This window comes from Lynx canadensis, chromosome F1 (assembly GCF_007474595.2).
Source record: "Lynx canadensis isolate LIC74 chromosome F1, mLynCan4.pri.v2, whole genome shotgun sequence".
NCBI lineage: Eukaryota > Metazoa > Chordata > Mammalia > Carnivora > Felidae > Lynx > Lynx canadensis.
This window is the reverse complement of record NC_044319.2, coordinates 46,725,159-46,749,695: the sequence shown is the minus strand read 5'-3', so window position 1 is coordinate 46,749,695 and position 24,537 is coordinate 46,725,159. Positions and strand designations below refer to the sequence as shown.

The following is a 24,537-nucleotide window of genomic DNA, read 5'->3' as shown; positions in this document are numbered from 1 at the left end:
CTATGGATGGTAATTGTCTTGGTGGTTGCCATGCCGTCCAGAGGCCTTGCCATATGTGCTCTGTTGGCCACTGTGGTCTGCATATCCCTGTCCATTCATGTCCATAGTTGTCATAGTTATATCCAGTATAAGCATGGCTGCCATAGCCCCAATAGATTTGATCACCACCATAGGCACTATTGTAATTTCCATATCCTTGATCATAATAGTTACTAAATCCTTGGTTCCAATTGTGGTGCTTACCTCATCTATGATGCCTGGTACCACTCCTCCTGCAGGTGCAGCTCCAGCTGCCACACCACTTCCTCCTTTTTGTTGTTGTTGCTGCCTATATACCTCTTTGGGTTGTGCAACTTTGATCCACTTCCCAGAACCAATTTGATGGTCTCTGCTTTCTAATGATGTCTTTACTGACTCTGTACACACGATAAAACAAAATCGTCTTGTCTCATGTGTTTTTGTATCCATGGGAATTCAATATTTTCAGTCTCTCTAAAGGCTTCAAAATATTCTCTAATTTGTTCTTCAGAAGTATCTGGGCTCAGTCCACTCACAAAAATCCTGATGGGGGGTTCTTTTCCTTTTAAAGCTTTGGCCTTTTGGATGTCTATCAAACTGGTCTGTCATCCAGTTTGTGGTCCTTCAGTGCCAAAACCTTATCAATGCTAGCAGCATCTTTGAAAAGCACATATCCAAATCTTCTTGATCTTCCAGTCACTGGGTCTGTTTTAATTGTACAGCCTACAACATCCTCAGATTGAGGAAAGATAGATCTTTCTTGCTTCTATCCCAGTTCAAGCCTCCAATAAACATTTTACTTTCATCCTGCTGATTTTTGCACGTTGATTTTGTTTTTCTCTATGTTGCTATACTTTTTCATGTCCTGCACTGAGGCGGCGCTGTCCGCCAGGGTGCTGGTGTGCAGTCCCAGGGGCAGCCGCAGCGGGGGTGGAGCCTGGGATGCTGCTGGCTCTAAAATAGCGGAAGAGAAAAGTTGGTTCTTTCAGGGGATCAGTAATATTGACAGATCTCTGGCGAGACTGATGAGAAAAGGAAAACACGCATGACAAATACGAGAAATGAGAAGGTTACATCACTACAGGTTGTACAGAGAGTAAAATGTTAATAAGGGGGCTGTAATTAGCAATTTTATGAGTGTAAGTCCAACAACATAGAAAATAGGCAAATCTAAAAGCCATTCCTAATAACTCTCAACAAACAGAAATACAAGGGAACTTCCTTAAAGGAAGTTTGACGAAGGGCTTCTGTGAAAAACTTAATGCTAATATCATGTGTAATGATTAAGACTAAAGACTTTAAAGGTCAGGGAAAAAGGAAGAATGTCTGCTTTCATCCCTTGTATTTCATACTGAATTGGAAGGGCTAGCAAATGCAGTAAGAAAAAAATAAAAATAAAAGCATTCTGGCTAAGAATAAAGTAAGAAGAAGTAAAATAGTTTTTATTTACAGAATACATCCTTGGCTAAGTAAAAACTTCAATGGAATTTAACAACAACAAAAAAAGTACTAGAACTTGTAGTTGAGAATACGGTTTCTAGATTTAAAAACAATATACTTAACAATAAGTACCGTCAAAATTTAAAATAAACCATTTACAATAGAAAGAAAGTGTGGTCAGTTGATTTCAAATATTATTTGAAAATTCAGATATCCTAATGTAGGCAAAAAGACTTTGCAAACAAAAATTTTGAGAATGCACAATGTCTGATTTTAAGACTCGTTATAAACCTCTATATCCCATGTCAATGTGGAACTAACATAAAGATAGATAAAAAGATTAACAGATGAATGAAAGAAAGCAGACAGTTCAGAGATGTGTGTGTATATATGTATATGTTTATATACAGAGAGAGAGAGATAATGTACATAGAGAAAGAATATATAGGAAGAATAATCTTTTAAAACAAAAAGTGTTGGAACATTTATACATCAGTATGCATAAAAAGAGTCTTAAATGCATACATTGAACAGTATAATAAAAATAACTCAAAATGTATCATCAACATGAAAATAAGCTACACATTTTTAGATTTCTAAAAATAAAAATTAGAGAAAAACTATGTATCCTATGTGTATGCCAAAGTATGATTTATTATATATATAAATATATACATATATATATATATTGAACTTATTAAAAAATAAGAATGTCTTTAAAAAGATACTATTAAGGGAATTAAAAGATAAATACTGGGAGAAAATATTTGAAAATCACATATCTGATAAAAGACTTCTATACAAAATTATAATTCTCAAAACTCAATAATAAAAAATGTTGTGTCAATAAAAAAATGAACAAAATATTTCTAGCAGATAACTCACCAAAGAAAATCACATATGGCAAACCAGTCCATGAAAAGTGTTCAAAATCATTAGTCATTAGGGGAATGTAAATTAAAACTGCAATATAATACCACTACCTACACATTTGAGTAGTAAAAATAGACAGAAAAATTGGGGTGCCTGGGTGGCTCAGTCAGTTGAACAACTGACTTCGGCTCAGGTCATGATCTCACAGTTTGTGGGTTCAAGCCCCACGTCAGGCTCTATGCTGACAGCTCAGAGCTTGGAGCCTGCTTCGGATTCTGTGTCTTCCTCTCTCTCTGCCCCTTCCCTGCTCATACTCTGTCTGTCTTACTCTGTCAAAATAAATAAACATTAAAAATTATTTTTTTAAATGGACAAAAAAAAACCCCCTGATCATACCAACCATTTGCAATGATATGCAGGAACTGAAACTTTTATATCCTGTGGGTAGGAATGTAAAATGGTACAACTTTTCTCATTTAGGAAAAAAGTTTAGAAGTTTGAAAAAAAATTAATGTAAAATATAGATAGATCTACCATCATCTGTGTATTTCTAGGTATTTATCCAAACCAAATAAAAACATATGTCCCAATACACAGACTTATGCATTACCATTCGTAGTATCTTTGTAATAGTAAAACCTTAAAATAACCCAAATGTCCAAAAAAAGTTGAATGCATCAACAAACTATGATATAGCTATACATTGGAATACTACTTAGCAACAAAAAATAATTATTTACTAGTACAAAACACAATATGGGTGAATCTCAAAATAATTATTGTGAAAGAATCCTGACAAAAATCATACTCTGTGTTTGAATTCATATTACATTAAATCAAATATATGATAAGAAATAAAAACAGATTAGTGGTTGCCTGGAAACAGGGTTTAGATGGGGAAGGGCTGGAAGGAGGAATTAAATATGCAGGAGGAAACTTTCAGCATTGATGGGTATGTTTAGTAATGGATAATGGTTTCATGGATATGCCAAAGTCATAAAATTGAACAGTTTAAATAAATGCAGGTTAGTTTTGCAGATCATAAAAACACATTCTCGTTCACTTTCAGAAAAATAGAGCCATATTTTCTCATGTCACATGTACCAACTCAAGAAAAATATTATTTGTAACACAATCTCAGTCACATACTTAATCTTACAAAGCTTCACAAGTTCTTAATCATAAGCATCTGTGTACAGGTATTTAGGTAGATAGTGTAGCTGATGTGATATGTTTATTAAGCCCTATGAGCAATGTTAACAACAATTATACTCCTCAAGCTAATAGAACATTCATGTTTGATGTTTAAATAATTTCATTATCAAGATGAATAATAGGATTGACTTTGACAACTTTGTTAATTACTGATTTTGACAGGAAGCCAACACTAATTAGAATTTCATTTTTATAAAATGAATACACTGTTTGTAATCAGCCAAACATCCCTCAATTAAGTCAGAGCTCTAATATTGCCCAAGTTGTCATTTTAATTACTCCCTAATATATGTAGAAAAATAAGTATTTATGTTAATTGTAAAATATTACTTCATAAGCAGACTAATTCATATGTGAATTTTTGGTAGTCTCCTGCCATTTTGCTACATGTGATAGACATAAAAAGTATGTTTAGCACTTCAGTTATATTTAAAAGCTACAAGTTTCTAAGGATTAACCTTTTATAATTATTTTAGAAATAAAAATGTTTTACTCTCCTATGGGAATGGTAACATTGCAATAACTGCAACAAAACCCAAAAGTTTTCTTTGGGGTTCCTCAAGTTTGACCTGCAGGGCACAGGTTGATAGTGTGTCCAAAGTGCACCCCAGCCAACTGGTAGACCTTTTGGTTCCTTCCTAGTTCACTTGGAATTGTTGAGTCTCATCTGTTTTTGGAGAAACTTCGCGAAGAAAGTCATTCTAGTCTGTCCTGTTTGTTCATGCCAATAGCAAGGTGACATTTCCACTCCATGAAATGACTGAGAATGAAAGTAGTCCCACTTGGGGGGTCTACAACATAGTAAGTACCCCTTTCTTTCCAGAAGTACCTTGTGTATCATTTTGTGTATCGTTGAGATTGTATTTCTTGTATGGGGAACTAGGCATTAAATTTCATCCTCCTGAAAAAATAGTGATTTGCACCTTAGGGTTAGTCATAAGAATCCTTCAAGTATTTAAAATCATGGAAGACATCCAGACAGGTCAGGCTCAATTGGTTGAATTGTCTTACTTTTTGTCCAAGGTGGAGTCTGAGAGATCTTTAATACAGCCTGCTGTTTCTGAATTGATGTTTCGGACCAAGTAGAAAGGTCAATACAGACACTTAGGGAGAATGCCACCTGGCTTTCTAAGCTAAATGCTGATGGTTTATAGGGTTTATTCAGCTGAGAGTGTGGGCTACAAGGTTGAATCAATAGTACAAGTTGTTATCATTTTGCTGTTAAGGTCGTATTGGTAGTAGCTTTAGTTAAATGCCACATAAAACATTTCAAACTGATTTGGTTTTGGCCCTGTCAGTCAAATCAGAATCAGAGTGGCAGACAGTATACATGTATGGGAAAATTCTAGTGATTTGATATAGAAATGAGGGTTGGTTATTATTAGGAGATAATTCTCCCTAGATCTGTTTCATACTTGAATGACTTCTATTAAGTTGTGTTGTTTGAACTATATTTTCAAGGATGTTTATACAGCAAACATCATTGGAAGACAGAGATAGTATCTCACTCCAGGGCAGAGGGCACAAGGATTTCTTTACTATATAATTTGTCTTTCCATGGCAATAGTTAGGCCAGCTTGCAAACACCCCAGTTTAAGAGATGGGAGCTTTCTAAGCTTGAGGTTCCTCAGATAGAATCCAAAACCTCTACATTCAGGACATCAGATGGGCCTTTTCATATTGCCTGGGGGGATGGTAGGTGGAAGAAACTGATGGTAACAGGAAGGTTAAGGTATCTATTGTGCCTTGAGTAACAGAGTTCTTTGTCTCTGACTCAGAAGTCTAATGTTTCTTGCTAACATCTATGAAACTGTGTCAGGATAACTCCTTGTTTTATAAGCAAGGTAAAAATCTCAGACATTTCACAGTTCTTGCCTCCCTTCCCTCATTTTGTAACCAAAGCATTAATTTCTGAGAATCAGATTGGTGATTCCTTGAACAAAGAGAAAAAAGTGATTGGGGCAGCAGTTATGGTTTTTTATGTTTTTTTCACGGTTGTTATACTACTTCATGGAAGCTTTATTTTGTAGGGACCAGAGTCTTTATATTGTCAAAGCCAAAATTCTTTGAAAAGTTTGGGGGTCCCATTTTGTGAGTAAAGTCATTCTAGTAAATAGCCATAAGTTCTTGGGGGGAGAACTGAGGGATACATTACAGTGTATAATTGCCATAATTTTGTCTGTTCCTTCTCCTGGACTCCTGGTTACTTCTTTAGTCAGTCAGTTTAAGTTGTGAAAACTGGTTCAGATCTGAATTGGCATAGTTTGTGACTATGTAGCTATGAATTGTCCAGGCTCTTTTCTTTTGTGTAGATTAAACAGTACCTTTTTTGGTTACTTATATGTTTTATCTCAAGGGAATTCATGGTCTCTTGACCATCCCCAAGGATTTCTAAGGATTCGTGCACCTGTTTGCTACTCAGATATTGATATTCTTTATAATAATTGCAAACAATTTGCCTCTGATAGTTAAACATCATTATTGTCTCCTTTATGTCATGCCCTGTGCTGCTCAAATGGTCAAATTTATGATAATGTATCCTACCATCAGCTCTGACATACCAAGAACATCTACCACTTTTTTTCCTAATAATGCCAGTACCCTACTCACCGAAAGTGTCTGTAAGGCACTTTCCTAAAATTATAGTCAAATGGTAGGTTGATGTTGTTACTCTCTAAATCCAGGAGGTTGCTACCATATTGATAACATTTGCCAACTCTGTGTTCTGACCTTTTGTTCAAATTCTTACCAGATCCACTCCTCCCCCGTCAGTATATGTGGACTAAGTCCTCCAGATCACTGAAGAGATAGTATCATTCCTTCTTTCGCTGACATTGCCCTTTCTTTGTCAGGTTGTGTAGTGACAATCCTAATTGTTGATCTTATGGCTAGGAGGTGAGGCAGAGTCAAACCTCAGTGAAGCATGTTGTCTTGAAAGATAAAGAAGTAGGCTACTTCTGAAGGTCCTGTGAATGAAGTAGGCCTAGGATTTCAAGGGTTTTTTTTAGTGCATATACTTGGCTTTCTCAAACTCATGTCTCAGTCTCCTAGTCCTCCCAGATCAGGATGCTTACATTTTCATAGTGGACTTGGTGGGTTTGAGAATTAATATCATTATTCAGCTTAATATTCAGCTCCATTGTTGTCCAAGTAGCTTTGTGATAGAGAGTGCCAATCTTATGTTTGCCTATAAGTAAACAAACACAACCCAAAGTGGGGACAATGTGGGAGTGGGAGCTTTATCTATATACTAGTGGGAATTACAGGAGATAGAGTTTGAGTTTAGACCCCTGAGGGAGGGGCCTGGTAATAAGAGTCTAAGATCAAATAGAGTTATAGCAAATAAAGTTGGTTCCTTGCCAGAATTTGTTGATATCAGATTTAGGGAGGTGGGAGGGGAGGTTATTCAGATGTGGCCAGTAACTGGAGGAAGAAGGAGAAACTTCAGTGTTAACTGAGGGGAACAGTCAACTTGTCTGACACAAAGAAACACATTCTAGTAATTTTGCTGTAAAGTGAAGGGAAAGAGTAAGACAGAACTAGAGCACAGGTCTGTTACCAAATATTGGACTAGCAAGAACAAAGCAGATACCCTTCCTTTTCTTTCTGACTCTAATCTCCTCTTCTTCTTCCTTTGTGGCCTGCAGGTATAGCTTCACCCTTTCCTTCTCTTTTAGCTTCCTCGTTTCTATAGTGCTCTTTGAGGGATAAAACATGTAGCCCACAAGGTACACAGGAATAAGAAAAGGCATGGAGGTATTCTGCAGAAACTGGCTGAAGCATATTGGGCAGGTAAAAGGGATTACAAGCCACTATCTCTAATCCCTATGCTTTTGCAAATACAAAATTCCTTTATCCAGATGGTATCTTGTTGATCAGGGAGAGAAAGATTGGGCATCTAGTAGTTAGTTCCACATTTGTGAACAATTGAGAAGGAGACCAACGTTAATATGTTAATCTTAATATATTAACAATGAAGAATCTATCTCAGGATCAGGGAGAATGATGACTATGAATCTTTTTATTGAAACATATTATCAGTGGAAGAAAGTAGATACAGACCACAGAAGAAAATACGTGAGAGAAGGCGGGAAACTATAAAGGAGCAGTAACTTAATTTATTATTCATTTATTAGCCAATTTGAGAGAATTAAATGGAGCCAATCCATTATTTCATCAACAATAGGATGCAGATAATGGTGCTTTAAGATAAAAGAAATGTATGTTTAAACAATATTAGCAATTAAAATAAACAAAATGTTCATATAAAGCCAATATAGTTAAAAGTATATTTCCTTTATTCCTTTATTGACTTTCCCTCAGGAAAAAACTAAGAACCATAAAGTCAGTAATTGTATGAACATTTCCTTTTAATGTCATGAGGGCTGTTGAATTCTTAACTGCATTGCCTTTCTGAAACATGGTGTGTAATATGGACTTAAGTGTGATTGTTTTTTTTCCTTTCTGAATGTACACAAATTAACTCCATATTATTAATTTGGGTGACTATTCTCCTAAAGCAATTTCCCCCTCCTTTTTTTTTTAACTAAAGCATTTCCTAATAATAGAATTCTAGAATCTGAGATAGTTTTGAAAAAGAATATATGAGACTTTCAAGAAAATTGTCAACTTTCAGAAAGAAGTCTGAGTTAATTATTCTCTTTGGGAAGATACTGTCTGAATATAGAAGGAAAATAGAAATTTTGTAAACTGATATTGGATAAACAGGAACTGACTCAAAAGAATGTGTGCCATGCAACATCACCAATACGAAATGTTTAGTGAATGCTTACACATAGAACCTATTCTAAATGAGGCAAATACAAATATACAAACCTTCTCTAGAAGGAATTAATTGTTGTTGTTAAAAGATAGCATATGCTCAGTACCAAGAGCAAGGTGCCTGTGTGGCTGGAACATGGTCATCTGGGAGAGAACAGTAGAAAATGATTCCTGAAAAGAGTGTTGTGGCCAGATCATGTAGGGCATTTTGGAAAATAGTAAAGATTACCAATTTTTTGTGAAGTATGAACTTTGGAGGATTGTAAACAGTGAAGAGACACCATCAGATCTGTGTTTTGAAATGATTATTCAGACTGATGTATGGAGAAATGATTATAAGGGGAATATACTATAGAATATAAATAAGGGATACCAATATGGGGGCTATTGCATAGTTGGATATGTGATGGTGGTGGCTTGGATTAACATCACAGTACAGTTGTTGATAAATGATCAGACATGGGATATATTCTGAAGGCAGAGGACAGGATATTCGTCTGTTTTTCTTTCTTTTTTTTTTAACATTTATTTATTTTGAGAGACAGTGGGGGGGAGGGGGGAGGAGGGGCAGAGAGAGAGGAGAGAGAGAGAATCCCAAGCAGGCCCTATGCTGTCAGTGTAGAACCTGATGTGGGGCTTGATTGGATGCTTAGCCAAGTGAGCCACCCAGACACCACAGGATATTCTTCTGTTTTTATCTGGAGTATGAGAAAAGAGCAGTCAGGATGCTTATAGGGTTTTTGGCTTAGGCAATTGCATGAATAGGATTGACATATAATGAAGTAAGAATTTGGGGATGGATCATGTTGTGTATGGGATATCAAGATTCCCATTTTGGACATGTGTACTTAGTGGAAGGATATACAGTAAAGCCTTAGATTGCGCGTAATTTGTTCTATGAGTATTCCACAAGATAAGCAAACATATCTAATAAATTTCAACTTGATAAATGAGCAATGTCTTGCAATACAAATAGTATGTGATAGCAAACATCACATGATCACAACTGAGCCAATGGTTCTTCTCTGTCTCACTCACTCACTGCAGGATTGTGGGTGATCATCTCCCATGCTTGAATGCTCAGTCTCAGACTGTGGTGTTTGGCAGAAACCTAGGATTTTTCAGAACGTTGGAATGTGTCCACAAATGGCTCTAGTGTATTTTTTATCACTTCAAAGCACCTATGGATAGTCCTTTACTTTTCCATGCAAGAGTAAGCTTAGGAATGCTTTGCTTCATTCTAGGTCATTGGGTAGATTCCTTGTTAAAGTTGCACAAAAAGAAAAAGATTCCATTGGACCAATAGATAGCAGTGATTCCATTAGTGATAGTGAAAGTCGTCCTATACAATTACCCTCCTCTCTCTTGTCTCCCTCACACTAGGCACGAAGGTTTTCAAAGGTTAGTGCAGGTGAATTTGTTTGATTTTCTTTATATTTTGTATTTTGTTTTTATTTTATTCTTTATTAAAAAAATTTTAATGTTTATTTTTGAGAGAGCATGAGTGGGGAAGGAGCAGAGAGAGAGAGAGAGAGAGAGACACAGAATCCAAAGCAAGCACCTGGCTCTGAGCTGTCAGCACAGATGCTGATGTGGGGCTTAAACTCACAGACCGTGAGATCATGACCTGAGCCAGAGTCAGAAGTTTAACTGCCACTGCCACCCAGGTGCCCTTATATTTTGTATTTTCTTTATTATTTTGTGTTATATTACAGTATTGTAATCATTTTTATATGAATATTTTTGGGTTGTGGAACAAATCATCTGAGTTTCCATTATTTCTTATGGGGAAATTCGCTTTGATATACAAGTGCTTTGGATTACAAGCACATTTCTGGAACAAATTATGCTCACAAACCAAGGTTTTACTGTATATAGTTTGGGGAAATATTTGAACCAGAGAAAAAATTGTGGAGTCATCAAGGTATATATGTCATTAGAAGTCATAGGATTAGTCCAGTGGTAGAATTATCATTGATTCCAGACAAATCATAGTTTGAGTGTAATAGTAAGAGAAGAATTTCTAGGACTAAACCCTAAGACACTCCACATTGAAAAGTTGGTCTAAAAGGGAAGTAGAGTCAGAGGAAAGAGTGAGAGGAGAAGACGACGGGAAGCCCAGTGTAAACCCTATAAGTCTCTGTTAAATGTTGCCTCCTTTTCCTTCCAGTCATTTTTACAATGTTAGTTATGTGTTTATTTAGCTGTTTATATTATTAATGTCTTTATTAGAATCTAAATTCTTTGATAAATTGCTCATCACTTTATATCTAATCCATGCCATGGCGTCCACCATACCTAGGTGCTAAAAAAAATATTTGATGGTTAAATAATTACTTTGTAATGTTATCCATGAAATACTCTTTTTTTAATGTTTATTTTTGAGAGAGAGAGAGCATGAGGGGGGAAGGACAGAGAGTGAGGGAGAAAGAGAATCCAAAGCAGGCTCTGCACTGTCTGAGCCGAAGTCAGACACTCAACTGACTGAGCCACCCGGGTGACCTCATGAAATATTCTTTCAGTGAGTAATATGAATGATAAAAAGTATTTTACTTCATAGAGGTTTTCATTGATTTTTTCCATGAATATCAATATATTGAAATCCAAATATTTTATTGTACTTCTATTGCTTTCCTCAGATTATACATCTTTTTAGTATTTATAATTTTATGTATATTTACTATTTTCCATAGATAATTTCATTTTCAAATTTACACACAGAAATATTATATTAAGGGTCTATAAATACTGTCATACATTTAAAAAATATATTTTATGGGCTCACTTGGTGAAGTGTCCAACTCTTGATTTCAGCTCAAGTCATGAACTCATGGTTTGTGACATCGAGCCCTATGCTGGACTGTCCTGACAGCATGGAGCCTGCTTGGGATTCTCTGTCTCTCTTTTTCTCTGTCTCTTGCCCCGCTCATGCTCGCTCTTTTTCTCTCTCAAAAAAAAAATTAATTAATTAAATAATTTTATTTTATATTTATTCCTTTAATGTATCTAGAGTACATCCTGAAGAAAATTGTGATGTGAAGAGGAAAATATAATTTTTTTCCTGTCAACAAAATAACTCTAGCAGTTTTTATTTAATACTTCTTCCTTTCAAGATAAGCATAAGACATTATTTTAGAAATTCATTCTAGTAAAACTTACTTATAGGAAAATGTGTAAGTCATAATGCGTAAGTTGTATGATTTTCCACATAGTGAACGTGCTCATACAACCAAGACTCAGTTGTAACCAAATTCTGTTTATCTGTCTATAGATTCATGATGTTTCTATTTGCCTCATTTAAAAAAGTTTTGTATATTAAAAATGTGATTTTAAAATGTAGATGGAGGTGTATGTGATCTAAAATGCATTGATTGGCAGAATCCAAGAAACTGGTCTTGCATCCCCGTCACTCTTTCACCCCAAAGTAACACTGACATCCCTACCTCACCCACCATAGATAGTGTTGCATTTTTAAAATAAATTAGATAATGCAGGACACGTTTACATATCTTAACTTTTTACCCCCTCAGTATTATGTTTGTGAGATCCATTCCTGTTACATGGCAATGGTTCATTCATTCTCATTGCTCGCTCTGTGGTACTCTTGTGTATCATGTTATAAGCATTCATTTTTCTGTTAGTAACCATCCAGATGTTGATTATATTTCGGTCTTTATGATAATAAAAATTCAGTGTTTCATTGGACAAGTTTTTGTATTTCTGTTATGTATATGTGTAGGAATGTGTTGTCTACTTAGTTTCAGTAGTTATAGCCAAATAATTTTCCAAAGATGTGTATCAGGTTAAAATTTTACCATCAGTAAATAAGGGTTATACCTGCTCCATATTTTGCTTTTTTAGCAACTTTGGTTGGTTTGAGCAATATTTTGCTGTGGTTTCATTTCTGTTTCCTTGATTACCAATAAGTTGAACAATTTTCCATATGTTTATCTGTTATTCAAATATCCTCTTTTTTGAAATGAGTATTCAAATCATTCACCTATTTTTCCATTGTGTTTGTCTTTTTGTTATTAATATGTAAGGAATATATATTATATGTTACTATTTAACTATTTTATTATAGCCCAGTTTATCAATTCCTTTTTTACCCTTTATATTGAGTAATTTTTGTTTCCTAATTTAAAATCTTTATTTACTCCTAAGGTCATAAATATATCCTCCTCTGTGTTCTTTTATAAACTTCATTGTCTTAACTTTCACATTTAGATTTACAATCCATCTAAAGTTAATATGATGTGATATATAATCAGTTGATATATATATATATATATATATATATATATATTGCATCATTTATTAAAAAGACTATTTTTTCCCTGTAGCAATTAAGTGGCTCCTTTTTATAATTCAGATAAAAATCTGTCTCCATGGGCATCTGGGTGGTTCAGCCAGTTAAGTGTCTGAATCTTGATTTTGGTTTAGGTCATGATCTCACAGAGAATTCACGTCCCATGTAAGGCTCCACCCTGACAGTGTGGAGCCTGCTTGGGATTCTCTCTCCCTCACTCTCTGCCCCCCCTCTCCTCAGTATCTCTCTTTCTCTTTCTCTCTCTCTCAAAATAAATAAATAAACATTAAAAAATCTTTAAAAAAAAGTCTGTCTCCAGATTATCTATTTTTTTTCCTGTGTTCTATTTATCTGCCGGTATCACTGTATTCTAACCAGTGTAACTTTATAATGTTATGATACCCGATAGTGTAAGTTCTCCAGTTTGGTTCTTCTTCTGGTTTGTTCTAGCTGTCGTAGGTTATTCATGTTGGCATATACATTAAAAAAATAGCATTTCAACTTAAAAATACTGTACTTTCGATTGTAATTTTGATGAATCTATACATAGAATTTGAGGTGAATTGACATCTTTACAATACTTACTCTCTAATTTATCTCATGGGGTATCCCTTCATTTATTATGTCATCTTTAATTTCTCTCAGTTAAGTTTTATAGTGTTCAATGTAGGATTATTACACATCTTGCTTTTATTTATTTTTATATTTTATATTACAAGCTATTATAATAGTTCTTTAATGCAAATGCTCACATGGTTTTTGTGTGCTCCAAAATATTATTTTACTTTGACTTTGAAAAATATTTTAGTGGAATATGACCCTTTTGATTGACAGTCAGCACTTTAGGATGAAAATTTAAAACCCATCTACTGCATTCTTAACTTTTGTTATTGTATTTTTCACTTCCAGAAATTATCTTTGACTTTTTTATGGATGCCAATTCTTTGGAGAAGTACTCTAAATTTTTATCTATTTTGTCAATCTTATTTTTTGTTAACTAGAACTTATTAAGCATAGAACCTTAAAAGTCTTTGATAATTTTAATATATGGATCATCTGTAGGTAAATTTCTGTTGACATTTTTTGTTACCCTCATTTGTGTCGTGCTTAGTTTGCTTGGCAAAATTTTTATTAAAAGCCAGATGTTGTGACAAAAAAAAATTTAAAAATTCTGGATGATGTAAATGCCTCTAGAGAGAGATCACTCTTTTCTTTGCAAAATGGGTAATGCAGGGATTGAGCTGAGTTTAACCCAATTTCCAGTTTTAGACACTTTCTATTTACTCCTGCTTGCATTTTACATTGTGGTCTCACCCGCCCAGCAGTTTCATAAGTTGTTGTATTTATCAGGGACCCACCAGCCTGGCAAGATAAGAATAAAACTTGTCTTCTCAACACCTCAGGGCTTCAGAAAACTATGATAATTTACAGAAAATCTGTGCCTTGCATTTTAGTCTCCACTCTATACTGCTTGAAAATTCCATAATAATTTTGGTAGAACATCTGGTACATTTTTGACCTCAGTTCTCCATTTTTGTTTCACTAGAGTCCTCAGCCTTTAAGTCTCTAATTTTTTTTTTTTCTGTTCAACTAATGTAAAACTGTCAGTGCTGTGCCCAGCCCACACCTACAACTTCCGATTTGCCTGGAATCAGCAAATATCCTGTAAGACAATATTGATGCAGTATGATGGCCTCCTTTTTGAGAGATTTCTCATGTCTGGGATTTTTTTTCTGCTAAAGTCGAATTGCCTCATCAATTTACCTGTGTCTTCAAACACTGTTTTTGTTATATTTTCTTTTGTATTTTATGTAGATTTTCTAGTTGAGTATCTCTCAAAAGAGACTCATTCTCACTATGTGATATATTCTTTTTTTTTTTTAATGTTTGTTTATTTTTGAGAGAGACAGAGAGACAGAGCATTAGCAGGGGAGGGGCAGAGAGAGAGGAAGACCCAGAATCTGAAGCAGGCTCCAAGCTGTCAGCACAGAGCCAGACACAGGGCTCAAACTCATGAACTGTGAGCTCATGACCTGAGCTCAAGTCAGATGCTTAACCCCCTGAGCCACCCAGGCACCCCGCCAGTGATATATTCTTAAATCTCAAAAACAAGAGAATAAATTCTATAGATCTTGGTCTGAAGACGTGCATGCACACACAAACTCTCTGAATATGTATATATGTATATATATATATATATATATATATATATATATATATATACACACAATTATTACAATGATTACTGTTCATCAGGAATATAGTCAACGGTATTGCAATAGTGTATGGAGACAGATGGTAGCTACCATCTGAGCATAGCATAACCTATAGACTTGTGGAATCATCATGCTGAACACCTGAAACTAACGTAACATTAAGTATCAACTATGATTAAAAAAAATGAGTGCTGTTCACTTTTAATCTATAGGTAGTCTTATTTTTTATTTTAATTTTGTTATGTCCCTATAGTTTCAAAAATTTCAGACAATGAAAATGGAAAACTATCCTCAGCAGAAGTAAACTTAAATTGAAAAGGAATATGATTTATTAATGAGATATGTGTGGGTGCTATTTGGAGTTTTTAGATTATTCTTTTATAATTCAATAACAAAAATGTATTTAGTGATAAACATTTTGTTTTGATCTATCAAAAATAAATTTAAATATTATTATAACATTAGGGATAGTGATAACTGTCATTTATTTTTCATAAACAGAGTTTTTATTACTATTAGAGTAAGCATGGTCTTCTAAAGACCATGTTGGTTATCTGGTTTTCCTGGGGGTGGGGGGAAGAACTCTGTGCCTCTGCTACTGTTATCTAATAGATTTTTACCTATGAACAGTTGAATGAGTTACAAGATTGCTTTTTAAATAATACATGAGCTTGAACCCTATGATAACATTTTCAGAGGATAATTATTTGCTAGAAAAATGTATTTGAGAGCATGTAAGAATCTTGTGAATCCTTTCAATCACTTTAAGTGCATATCTAAAAAGCTTCCAAATTAAATATACAATGCTGGCTGATGTTCACTTGTTATTTTAACTCACACTGACAGTTATATACTACCTCTGTGTATATACTGTTTATATACGTGTTGATGTACATGTATTATATACATGACTATATGCCTTGTGGCTGTTTCTGTGATGCGAACGTCAACATCAAGCAGTATGTATTCAGAATATTTAGTTTAGGTGGATTATTTTAAAGCTGTTTTTGTTTGAGAGAAATTTAAACTGCATTCTGCATTCTAAATGTCTTTAGAAGTTTCAACATTTGATGGAATTAAACACACAATTAAAAAATATGATTTAACTTGTTTTGAAGTATGGGGTTTATAAATATTGTTACCAAGGTGATGATTTCATTTAATGAAAACATCCCTTGACAGAATCAGATTTGGGACATGAAAAAGTTCAGTTAATAATAGTTTATGTAATGGATGAACAACAGAAGTTACCTTTTCTTATTAGGAGGTATTTATTTATTTACTTACTGAGATGAGAGAGTAGCTTTAATGGATTCCCCAAATGCATAATAGCCAGAGAAGCAAATCGGGTCATGATAAATAAATGAGGATTCTGGTACACTTCATTTTTAAAAGGTGTAAGTATTTCCTTATCTAGGGGAAAGGTAGCTGGCAATGGGTATTTGGGGAAGATATTATTCCATTATTATCACAATTAAAGGCTGAACAGTGTAATGGGTAAGAATCTAACATCAGGAGTGAGATTGCCTTGGCTTATATCCCAGCTGTACCATTAACTAACTGCATGGTTTTGAGAAAGTTACTGTGTCTCACTTTCCTCATCTTTACAGTTGAGGAAATAATAATATTAATAAATAGGGTAAGTGTTGAGGTTTAATTACTGTATGTGAGATGCTTTGAACAGCACTGTTATTATCATGGAGATCAAATATTGAAATAATTTCTGAGAAAAACAGGTAATATATTCACATTCACATTTTATTTGAAAGAGATAACAAACTTTCTTTAATGTATTATTCTTATGACCAAAAATACATTTTGGAAAAGGTGCTGAAAACAAACATGTGTAATAGCCCACATTATCAGAGTTTGCCTTTTGAAATGTTGAGGATCAATCATATTGTTGAGACTTTATTTTTCTTTGCCCAATTAGTATTTTACATGTGGTATTTTTCTGTCAAGGGAGTTCATGTTTTTTAGCATAGGATACAAGTAGGATAGCTATTTGCCATTTTTTTACAATGAGAAATTCAAGCAGTCTTCTGTAATCTTTAGCTCTATCTGCATCAATCTTTGGTAGTTTTTTATTCCTTTCATACTAAGATATTCCATGAAAATCTTATACTTTCTCTGCTCCACCTCTGGGATCTTCAATTTCTCTAAGAAGCTTTGCTTCCTATAACTAGGGTATGATATTTATAAAACATCTGGGTATTGATATTTTCATTGCTCCCAGGCTGTCATTGCTTTTAAGTATCCTCAGCAAACATGTGTTTATATCTATCTTATCTATCAACCCACCCACTTACCTACCTGTATGTGGGTATTAAAAACCATAGACAAAAAAAATAGACAAAAAAAAAAAAACAAAAAAAAAACCATAGACAGACATTAGAATCCTCCAATTCCAATCTAATTAGCACAAGGTTCTTCTAGCATCTCTTTAAAAATATTTGTAGGGGCGCCTGGGTGGCGCAGTCGGTTAAGCGTCCGACTTCAGCCAGGTCACGATCTTGCGGTCCGTGAGTTCGAGCCCCGCGTCGGGCTCTGGGCTGATGGCTCAGAGCCTGGAGCCTGTTTCCGATTCTGTGTCTCCCTCTCTCTCTGCCCCTCCCCCGTTCATGCTCTGTCTCTCTCTGTCCCAAAAATAAATAAACGTTGAAAAAAAAAATTAAAAATATTTGTAATTTCCTTTTCCAACAGAAAGAAACAAATCTCCCATTTCCTACATTTATCATTTGCTTAATCTTCAAATACAAATGAAGTACTTGATTCAGACTCACTAATCCACATCACTATGGAAAATGAACCTACTATCAAGAGTTCAACATGGGTTTATAGTTCTTTGATTTTTTAGCGGGAAGCACAAACACTTTTAAAGTGTCTGCGTGATATTTGCTGATATGTTGGGGAAAGCAAGACTAATTCAATGTAAATGGAAAGGAAACCTCATAAGTACATGGATATAGAGAACAATGATGCATGGGTATGGGTATTACTTTAACAGTCCATCACATTGTGTCACTGGACCCAAATGACTCCTAACCCTTCACATTTAACGTATACTCACTTATAAGGTCCCCCAAGTCTTATCTAATCATGGATTCAGGATCATAATCCATTATTTTGTGAGCATATCAAGTCTGGATGTACACGATGTATGTCCTCTTCTTTCAAAGTTCTCTGAAGCAAAAAGACAAGTTATCCAGCCTGCATACTGTTTCCAAATGGTTACACTCTGTGGTAGGCAGAATTCTAAGATGCCCCCCAGATTCCTCCTCCTAGTGTACATGCCCTGAATAGTTGTTTCTCTTTCTGTGGGGATGGGACCAGAGAATATGATGGTCTTTCATATGATTAGATTACTGATCACTTCACTTTCAGTTAATCAAAGGGGTGATTACCCTGAGTGGGCCTGATCTGAACAGGTGAGTCTTTTAAAAGAAGGTGAAGCATCAGAGACATGCTTCTTTTGATTTAGAAGGAAACACACTACCAGTTCGTAGAGAAAACCGTGTGGCAGGGAATGATAGGTGTTCTCTAGTAGTTGAGGTCCTTCGTCCTGCAACCAGAAACTGAATTCTGCCAACAGTAATCTTGGAAGAGTTACCAAGAGTCTCGGAAGAGATGACGGGTCTGCTCAACACCTGGAATTGAGCCTGGTGAGACTCTGAACAGGGAGCGTGGCAAGTTGTTGGTACCCAGACTCCTAACCCATAGACATTGTGAGATAATAGATTTACGTTCTGTTAAGGCGATGGTTTGTGGTAATTTATAATGCAGCAATAGAAAACGAATGTGTGCTCCCATTTAAAACAATAGAGAGGAAGAGCTTGTTCAGAGAAATTGTGAAAGTCAGGCACATGTCTCCGGTTTTCTTATCCTAACAGCAGGGAATGGTCTCTGATTTGGGCCCCAGTTTTGCTCCCTAGGAGCACTTTCTTAGCCTGGCTTTCTCTGTAGTTCTTGGCTCTACCCTTTAGACTGTCCATCCTTTTTCAAAAGAAATGGTTCATGTTTGCAGCAAAGCAACCCTCCTGAGGTGTCTGTTTCAGAAATGGGGCCAAGAGACCTCATTTAATTTCGAATTTCCTCAGCCCCTGCTTCTCAGTCCAAGCTGGCAGGGTTTTTAATAGTACCCTTATTTAAATAACTTTGTGAGTTTCCTATGACATTTTGGAAGGCTTACTCCCTGCCCCAAAAGTCACATTAATTTCATGACAAACTTCTCTCTACCTTAGGGGTGTCAGGCAACTATGTAACAATATTCATATGATTTTTTGAATTCCATTTTTGTCAAGCTGATAAGATCTATTAGGCACAGCTTAAATCTCTCTGAGATCTTTAGAAAAGCCTTTGCTACTATATCTTTGCTTTGATCTTTACCTTGAGGCCACTTATTGCTTCAGAATCTTTGCCAGACCCAGAGACTTGAGATGGAAAAGCTTTATTTTCCAAACCAGCTGGTCGTGACGCCTCCATTTTTTCCCTCCAAATTGACCTTGCAACATGAATGATTCATTTTTATCTCTTCTCTTTGTTCTCATACCTTATCCTACCCAGCTAAAAGAAGCCAGCAGCTATTTTGCAAATGTGGCTAGAACATGTCCTTAGCCAGATCCTCTAGCTCTTTAGGTCCAGTTACTGTCTTTCCGGGAACTTTCATGTTGCCCAGTTGTTCTGTCTCTACACACTTGGGTCCCCAGTATCCCATCCTCCACAGCAGTTTCCTCACCACTTTTACAGACACAGTAGCAGTTTGTTTGCTGTTCCTCCAGGCTTGACATTAGGCCTCTCCCTGCTGTTCCTCCTCTAGTACAGCCTCTCCTGCTGCTGATGGTCACAAAGACAAAGCAGTATTTTAGGTTTTTGTTATGACAGTGCTCCATTTCAAGGCACTATTTCTATTCAGTCTATAATTGCACACACACACACACACACACACACACACACCTCAAAAACCAGAGGCTTAACACACCAACAATATTTTTTCTCATAATTCTGTGGCTCTGCAGTTTGGGCTGGATTCAACTGGATGTTTCTACTACTGTTTTCTACTGGAGGTACTCGTGTGACTGGTCATTCAGTTGGGGCTGGATGGACTCACAGAACATTAGGTGGTTACTGTTGATTGTCATCTGGGCTGCATGTCTACAGCTTATTACCTGGACCTCACACATTAGAAATAATACAAGAAGCCCCAGTGAGAGGTGTGTGTGTGTGTGTGTCTGCTTTTGTTACTTTTGCTCTTGTCCTATTAGACAAAGCAAGCCCCATGGCCAAAACCAGAATCAATGTGGAGATGACTACAGAGGACATATATACATATGTATATGCATATATATGTAATACATACAGAAAGGTTCGTTGGGTGTCATTACTCTGACACCTTTCAGTTTGTTGATAGGTCCTGTATTTTTAAAACTATGGGTTAAAACCCTAACCCTGTGACTCACCCAAGCCCCAAATGCCACAGTTACTTAAAATTTTGGGTACCATGCCTGGGTTTGCTGTGTGCATTTTTCAGTGTACATTGGATCATCTGGTTACCTACGTGATCATCTGGGGCGCCTGGGTGGCTCAGCTGGTTAAACGTCCGACTTCGACTCAGGTCTCCATCTTGCAGTCTGTGAGTTCCAGCCCCGCGTCGGGCTCTGGGCTGATGGCTCAGAGACTGGAGCCTGCTTCGGATTCTGTGTCTCCCTCTCTCTCTGCCCCTCCCCCGTTCATGCTCTGTCTCTCTCTGTCTCAAAAATAAATAAACGTTAAAAAAATAAAAAAAAAGTTATTTTTCCTAAATCTGAGTCTGGTATGAATTTTTTTCTGCCTTATTACTGTATTATTTATATTTCTTGGTTCCACTTGAATTTCCAGAGGTTCTCTTTATAGAACATTCACCTTCCATCCTCCTGTCCTGATATCCTTTTTCCGTTCCCTTCGGGGAGAAAGTGCTTTCTTCTCTAAAGAAGAGGCAATGTCATCTTTAAGTTATAATGATTACTGTGGATGAGCTCTTTCCTCAAGTAAGTTATATTGTAATTAGAAAGGAAGATTTCTGAACAATTTAATCTTATACTAACCCTAATTTAATTTAGGAGAGTATGGTTTTGAAGAAGTAAGCTTGAAAGAATCTTCTCTTTCTGCCCTGATTTCTTAGTAAAAAACCCATGGCATAATTATGATTTTTTCCTTAAATCTATTATACTAGCTCATGATATGAATGTATTTTTTAACTGACTCAGGATAAAGAAATCATTTTTTTAATAGTATAGACATTAGAATATAATCCCTGAAACTTAAATAGCCATCCTCTTTCACCCTGAGTGAAGATGACAACATAAAAAAGGAGAAAATAAAAAGATTAAAAAAAGAAAGAAAGAAAAGAAAATCCTATTAACTTTTGAGTCATTAGTTCTGGTAAATTCTGTTACTTTTTTTTTTTTTGTCTACATATATTTACTAATGATTATCCTCCTCTTATACATACTTAGGAATATTTTTTCTCTGTCACTTGCAACTAGCGCTATACTTGATTGATATAAAACCCTAATTAAAGCATTGATTCCAGGATATAAATAAATATTCTAGAGAGGCTGTTACAAGGAAAGTTCAATTATAACCACACATTACAAAAAAATTAATGATGGCTTTTGTGGTATGCAAAAGGCATATATTTATATATAATATGTTGAATCTCAATTTATATTTTTTCTATAAAAGCCACCATTCTGTCACCTTCCACATCATCTATTTTTTGTTTAGTCTTGCTTGTACTAGTCATTAATCCTGCAGATAGGCATTTATCATTTACTTTGATGTACATACTATGCTTTGTTCTTGGGAACAGTCATCAACAAGGTACATTTCATTCATTCAAAGAGCTTTTTGTCTACATTAGGAAAAGAGACTTTGAAATTGAAATACAACATGATGAAAGTTAGTTGGGGGAGCTTTCTGGCATGATGGAAATCTTTATTTTAATTGGGTATTGCAGGTGTATGTATTTTTCAGAACCCAGACATTTACAAATAAAATTGAAGCATTTTGTTGAGTATAAATTATGCTTCAATAAAGTATCCATTGTGATAAGATACAATAATAGGAGTAAATAATGAAGCAGCAGGGGTGGGTGCGTGGGTGGCTAGTGGGTTGAGTTCGACTCTTAATTTCAGCTCAGGTCATGATCCCAAAGTTGTAGGATCAAGCCCCGCATTGGGCTCCACACTGAATGTGGAACTTGCTTGGGATTCTTTCTCTCTCCCTCTCTCTCCAGTCTTCTCTTGCTTGCATGCTCTCTCTTTTTTCTAAATAAATAAATGAACATTTAAAAAAATAATAAAGCAATAGGTATTTACTTGCTTGTTTCTACAGTTGTGCTCCAATTTTATCTTATTTTCACTTTATACATATTCTATTCTAGTTTGCCTTGCAATTGTATTTTTCTTCTCTGTTTCCCTTTCTTTAGGGGTATTCCTGTGGCCTTTACCGTATTCTGGCTATGGACTTAAATTTGATCAAATGTTCTTCTAGTGGGTCATGAGCCTGCTGAGGGTGACATATAATTTTTCTCAGTTAATTACACAGTATTCCTGACTATAGGAGAAACTCTACTGAAAAGAAAAACTTTAAAACATGTAAAATAAGGAAGTAATTTTGCAAAATATTACAGGGATAGGTTGATAAGAGTGAATGGTTGAGACTGAGGAAATAAGAGTCAGAAAAATGATGCAGTATATTAAAAACACACAATTCATTTGTGTGTTTAGACTTCAGCTTAGGCTTTCTGCCATTTTGTTTTTATCTTTTTAACAGATAATTATTACTTTTTTTTTTTACTTGATCTTACTTTTAATAAAGAAAGCATATAACTCAGAGTAAAAGTAGAATAACTCCAAGTTAGAACTAGAGCAATCTGACTGCCATCTGGAAGAGTGACCTAGTTGCTGACCTCCACAGTTCTGAGTTACTGGCCTCCATGCTCTTTGATGTGGAGCTAGAGTCTCTCACCAGGAAGTAATTTATATGCAGAAAAATGATATCAACACAGCTCTAGGGAACCATCTTCCTTTATTTATTCACTGGGCATGTTTCTTTAATGGGAATTTCAATAAAAATAAGTACCCGATATTTAAATATTTAGTTTCTAAGTAATTTTTTAGATGCAGATTTCAACTTTTATATTCTTAGAAGTATTTTTTTAAGAGTGCCAGAACTTAGCTTTGGTTTTAGTTAGTAAAGCATTGTTGAGATCTTTAACATTATTTAAGTACTTTATAATATTCTCTAGTATGTGCTTTGAACATATATTCATTTCCCAGAATATTATTGCTTCAAAAAAGCCTTAGGGGGACTTGTGAGACTTTTTTTTTATGTATATGGATTTTTACTTTTTAAAGAAAGGCTACATTGAATTGCCAAATCCAGATCTTTTCGTTCTAATTTGCCAATATCAGCTGTAGACTGAAGCAACCACATGTCCAAGGCTGTCAAAATTTAGAAGAATGAGAAGGAAAATTAGTTTGGATTTTCATTTCACCCTAGATAGCAATTGATTTTGGAAACTTTTATAGATTTATGTTTGTAAGGATAGACTTTGAAAAGTATTTTTCTTCTTCATAAGCAATGATCGTTAAATTGAAATTGTCCGAAAGAACTATGGTACTTTTAATATTCCTTTTTTAAATATATTTTAAATTAGGGGCACCTGAGTGGCTCAGTTGCTTAAGTGTCTGACTTCAGCTCAGGTCATGATCTTGCATTCATGGGTTTGAGCCCTGCATGGGGCTCTGTGCTGACAGCTCAGAGCCTGGAGCCTGCTTTAGATTCGGTGTCTCCCCCCTCTCTCTCTGCCCCTCTCCCTCCCACACTCTGTCTCTGTCTCTTTCAAAAATAAATAAACATTAAAACAATTTTAAAAAGATATACTTTAAATTTGAACAGAATGATATTATTTATAAACTATTATCAAACAATTATCACATAGATCCTATTCCCTTGTTTTCAGTTTTTGAAATTATGAAAATATTTGATTACTCAATAGAGAAATGACCCTAATTTTAATTGAACTTACTAAGTATGTGTATAAAGTAACTGATTTATTAAATCAGGTATATTTATGCATTTTAATAATGTTATAATTTAGCCAAGTAGTTTACTTAAAATATTTTTCTTAAGAAAATACAAAGTAACATCGAAATATAACAGAAATTTTCTCTCAAATTGATATTGTATAGAAGGAAAAAATAGATTTTGTAAAGAAATTAAATACTTAAGTTTACTTTAAATCAAAAAACTATCTGGGAGTTTTTGAAGATCAATATAAAGGGAAAATAAACTGTGAAATAGAATAATTTTATATGACTATATAAGCCGATCACTTTTGAAAAATTGTTGGCTGTAGGATTATTTTAATATTTTATTTTTATTTATTTTTTTATTTTTTAAGTTTAGTTATTTATTTTGAGAGGAAGCAGGAGAGAGAGAGAGGGAGAGAGAGGGAGGGAGGGGGAGAAAATGAGCGGGGGCAGGGGGTGGGGTGGTGGGGAGGGGAAGAGAGAGAGAGGGACAGAGGATCTGAAGCAGGCTTTCTACTGACATCAGAAAGCCTGATGCAGGGCTCCAGTTCATGAACCGTGAGATCATGACCTGATCCAAAGTTGGCTGCTTAACCAACTGAGCCACCCA

The 24,537-nt window shown here is 35.2% G+C and overlaps 1 pseudogene; it reads right to left on the bottom strand.

Annotated features, from left to right (window-relative positions):
• LOC115504848 lies at window positions 1-19,335 on the bottom strand (annotated as a pseudogene).
• Between the last annotated feature and the right edge of the window lie 5,202 nt (window positions 19,336-24,537).